The following is a 5,531-nucleotide window of genomic DNA, read 5'->3' on the forward strand; positions in this document are numbered from 1 at the left end:
CATACCACTCCCATTCAAATTGGTTTAGGATTTTACAATTCCACTGCAGCTGTGACCAAGGAAGGGGGAAAGGAGGGAAACTGCTCACGTGGTATTTTGTCCCCTGCAGAATAAAATGTGGCGCTTCGATAGAATAAGTCCCAGAAGCAGATGTAATTCTGCACCTCTAGCATTCCGGTCATCCAAGCAGAGAGAAAAACCAGGGCCTGGGAGGCCCAGGAAGGAGCTTGCCATATGTGGTTACCAAGGTTCGGGGGTTATTTTTAGAAGAACAGCATGGTAAACTGTTATGTCTGTTTGACCCAAGAGGGTCAAACTGTTATGTCTGTTTGACCTTGGGAAAAAACGCTGTCTAAGTCAGCACTGCGGCGGTTTGTGTCTACAGGGATTTTTTTGTGTGCGCATAATTAATAAGCCATTTTTACTGGAGTCCTTGTCTGTTTGCAACATGAGAGAGGCAATAGCACCTATGACGTCAGCTCTGCCCTCGGCAGCTTCCATGTGGGTTGGACCACAGAGTCCAGACGTGCTGCTGAGAAGAGATTCAAAATCCGAGCCAGATGTGCCCCTCACTGTCATGTGAGGGGCTGGGAGGGTGCACTCTGGGCTGGGAATACCGGGGAAGGCAGATGAAGTGGGCAAAGCGGGTGATAATGGAAAGGCAAAGGCTGCATGAAGGAGCTGTTCAGACAGGAGGAAGAGCACAGCAACGCGTGGTGCTGGAATACACAAGGGTTGGGTAGCTATGAAATAGGCAGTTAGGGAACAGCAGAAGATTGAACAGAGAGATTCCAGACCAATTAAAAGCATTATCTTTCTCAGAACCCTGGAGACACCTCTCTTTAGTGACCATGACCTTCCCCTTCACTTGAGTTCTTTGAGATTTATCCTCCTTTGTAGAGTTCAAGCACTCCAAGGAACATTCTCTCCTCCCTCTCTTTTCCTCTCACGGGGCCAAGCCTATCGCTTCATATTTTTTTTAAAATATATTTTATTGATTTTTTGCAGAGAGGAAGGGAGAGGACTAGAGAGTCAGAAACATCGATGAGAGAGAAACACCGATCAGCTGCCTCCTGCACACCCCACACTGAGGATGTGCCCACAACCAAGGTACATGCCCCCGACCGGAATCGAACCCTGGACCCTTCGGTACGCAGGCAGACGCTCTATCCACTGAGCCAAACCGGTGTTGGCAAGGATCGCTTCGTATTTAGGAAGCAGGCAGTGCACATGTATGCAGTTGAATTCAATGGGACTATAGCTAGATTTGAGAGTGTTGTGGCCAGCAGGAGTCTAAGTGAGAACGTGTTGGCCTGTGATCTTCAACACCAAGTTAAAGGGTTTGGATTTTATTCTGAAAGCAATGGGGAGCCATTGGTGACTGTGGGCAAGGGTATCATATGTGTAAAAGTCAGTATGTAGCTGGCTGCAGTGGAGAGAGTCTGGAGACCTAGAGACCCATTATGAACGGCATGCAATTGTTCCGGAGTCAGCCCAGGTTGGTGCGAAGACTGTGAGCTCACAAGCTCGCAGGAGCCAGGTGGTTTCTGAAACACAAGAAGGTAATCTGGCATTTTCTTTACGCCGATGCACTTTGTTTTCATGTTAAACATGGGAGACTAGACTTCAAAAAATGAAAATAAAAAATAGCTCTGTCCATTTTCCAGAAGCATGAGGTCCTCTCAATCTGTCTTGTCATCTTCCTGACTTCGGGAGAGTCATAGATGAAAAGATACGATTTCTTTCCTGACGAGGAACAGCAGTCCGAGCATCATGCTGAATTGTAGTTAACAACTGATCTAAGTGCCGGGGGCGCAGTGAGGAGGGTGGGCCCTGGGACTGACTGCAGCCTACATTCTAGACTAGAATCTAGACCAGCCATGGGCAAACTACAGCCAGCGGGCCGGATCCTGCCCGTTTGAAATGAATAAAACTAAAAAAAAAAAGACCGTACCCTTTTATGTAATGATGTTTACTTTGAATTTATATTAGTTCACACAAACACTCCAGCCATGCTTTTGTTCCGGCCCTCCAGTCCAGTTTAAGAACCCATTGTGGCCCTCGAGTCAAAGTTTGTCCACCCCTGATCTAGACTAAAGGGCAGCTGGTTAGCTGCAATTAATTGCTGATGAACCTAATATAAGCCTGATCACCAGATCTTTCTGAAAGGAGTGGAAATCCAGAGTTCTCCATGACTTCTCTGAATCTTAAAACATTGGCTCAAAAGTGTTTGAAACACTGTAGGTACCAGGCAAAAAAAAAAAAAGTGCTAATTCCCACTTTTTGGCCTCTGTTTGGGCATAAACAGGATGAATCTGAAATCCAAAGACCAAGATTTGAGTCCTAGCTCTGACAATCACCGACTTTGAGCAAGCTCCTTAACCACTTCGAGCCTCAAACACCTAATATAAAGCGTACGGACACTTTCCTCCGTGTGAGCAGGCAAGGATGGAATGAGACCATATGTGGGAAAGCACTTGGCAAACTCTTGAGTTCTATCAAAACACTTCCGGTCTTGTAGTCAGAGGGGCAAGGACACAAGCCTGAGCTGCTGCTACTGGAGAGCACAATCCCCCGGGAGGGGGACAGATTAGGAAAAGGGACAGGTGAGTTCAACTTGGGGGCAGTGGCGAGGCTGAGGCATTAGGGACAGTGTCCAGGAAATTACTTGGTCACAGAGAGCAACTGAAACCCGGGCATGGAAAACACCTTTGGCCACAGTTCTCAGAGGCACTGTCAGCTATAATCCCTGGTCCACGTAAAGAAAGGCATCTCTGTGAGGAAACCGCCTATGCGTTTTAGATGAACACATCTCCTCTCAGATGTTTGTTGAATTCAGAGCCCTGGGCAGGAGGATAGTTCCATGTGTCAAGTTGAACAAACAGAAACAGCCAGATAAAGAGATAAAGGTGATAAACACAGGCAGATCCGGGTCTCCCACTTCTGGAGAGGCCGGATGATTGCCCTGTCATTAAAGCTCAGCTTGCATTCGGTCTCAGCTCGATGAGCTGTCACTGAAAGCCCCTTCATGTCCTCTGCTTCCACCGAGGATTGGCTGGTTGAGCCACTGAAAATCATCTTACAGAAAGAGTCCGTGCTGAATGGCTTTGGCTGGGCTGCCCTCTCCAGCGTTAACCTTCTCCAGCATTTGCATCTGTAGCATTCTATTCTGCAGACTTCACAGAGGGGCCGAGTGTAAAAGTTAATACGATGAAGGGGTATGCTTGTGTCTTCTAAACCCTGTCCTATGCGTGTGGATGTATGAAGTTTCCAGTGGGAGCCTTAGCTATTTTCAGACATGTGTGGTGTTTCTGGTGGAGCAGGCCCACACAGAGGGAAGAGCTTCACCAAAGAGCCAATTTGAGCTGGGAGCAACGCCTGTCATGCAGGAGGAGGAGGGGTCGTTCTGAAGACAGTGTGGTGGCCTCCCTCAGTGGGGCCCACAGGTTCACCAGGCTTCATACTAAGGAGACAGGGTGGTGATGGTGTGGAAAGGTCTGCCTTAAAGAAAACCCTACATAACACTGAGGCACAAGGTCTTGTCCCCTATGTCCAAGGGTAACACGGAAGGTGCTCATTCTCATCCTCACCACTGACCACTGTAGCTATTGATCTGCATGCAAGGCTGCCAGATAAACTAAGTACAGTATAAATATGTTAGTAAAAAAATATGTTTTATCTAAAATTCAAATTCAACTTGTGATCCTGTATACTTTTTTTCTTTCTAAATCTGGCAACTCTACTATGTTTGGTGGTGGTGCGGGAGGGGGGGGGGACAGGGAGGGTTGTATTCTATTTGGCCTCTGTTCAAAATGCCTCACTGAAGCAATGTTTTCAAGGAGCCAGGGACTTTGTTAGGAGTTGGGTGTAAGCAGCTCTTGGTGAGAATCAGAGAGGTGTGAATTGTTACCAAGCATATGATGCCATTAGTCCCACCAGCATGTGAAGTTTGGGGAAAACTTGGGCTATACATAGGTGCATTACATTTTTACCAAAAAGTTGAAAAATTATCATAGTTGACTTTAGGACAGCTCTTGCACTAATCTTTTTAAAAAAATTAAGGTATAATTATACTCAGTAAAATTTACTTTTTACTATGTACAGTTTTGTAAGTTTTGATAAGCAAATACAATCATACAAACATCATAATCAATCTACGGAACAGTTCCATCATGCCCCAAATTCTATTGTGCCCTGTGGTAGGTATGTGATTATCCTAATATATGCAAGATAAGCATTTGACAGCATTCAACATGGTACATCACACATCACTTACTAGGCTAGGAATAGAAGGAATCTCGCTTTGCATGATTCAGAATAGTCTACAACAAAGATCTAGGAGACATTATACTTCATGGTGAAATACTGAAAATATAAAAATATGAGCAAATGATACCAATTATCATTGCTTCTATTCAATACTATTCCAAGGATTTTTTAGCCAGCCTGATTAAATTAATAAATGAATAAACAAAATATATGCGTGATGGACTTCATAAATGATATGTAGCAAATAAAATTTCAAAAAAAATTTACGGAAACACTATTTGAATTAACAAATGAACTCAGATTTTAAGAAGATTGTTGGATTGTTGGGTAAAAATAAGTTATACTTTGCTATAACAGTAACAGTGTTTCAAAAAATGAAAAATTAAAGAAGAAATAAAAATTCTTTCAAATTATACATCCAAACAAGGAATTGTATCTAGTCTATATAAAGAGCACTTAAAACTCAATAATAAGACAAACAATCCAATAAAAAACATGGGATTTTATTAAAGAAGGTATATGAATGGCAAATACAAAATTGCTCAAAATTTTCATCATTAGGGAAATAAAAATTAAAATCATAACAAGATACCACGACATAGCTACTAGAATCGCTAAAATTCAAAAGTGGTCATTCAGGAGCAACTGGAACTCTCATATGCTGCTTATGAGAATGTAAAACACTACTGTCTGAAAAACAGTTTGGCAGATTCTTACAAAGTTAAACAGATACCTATCAAAAGTCCCACCTTTTCTACTCCCAGGTATTTAGCCACAAGAAATGAAAGCATATTTTCACACAAACATATGTACATGAATATTTATAGCAACTTTATTTATAATAGCCCCAAATTGGAAACAACTCAAATGCCCATCAACAGGCAAATGGATAAACATATTGTGGAATCTCCATACAATGAATACTACTAATTAATAAAAAGGAGTGAATTATTAATATGCACAATAACCTAATACTGTAAACAACCCAATTGTTGACAGTAAAATGGACAAAATTTAGTAAACGTCATAAAATGGAACATTATACAGCAATGAAAATGTACAAGCTATTGCGATAGGTGGCAATGTGGATAAATTTACAAACTTAATATTGAGCAAAAAGAAGCCAGACATAAAATAATACTTTAGGTTTTTATGTATAAAAGTTTAAAAAATAATGTAAAATGAATCAATTGTGATAAACCTTCAGGACAATGATTACTTTGGGGAAAGGGGATTAGTAACTGGGTAGGAGCATGAAGTGG

This window comes from Myotis myotis, unplaced genomic scaffold (assembly GCF_014108235.1).
Source record: "Myotis myotis isolate mMyoMyo1 unplaced genomic scaffold, mMyoMyo1.p scaffold_m19_p_6, whole genome shotgun sequence".
Taxonomy (NCBI): Eukaryota; Metazoa; Chordata; class Mammalia; order Chiroptera; family Vespertilionidae; genus Myotis; species Myotis myotis.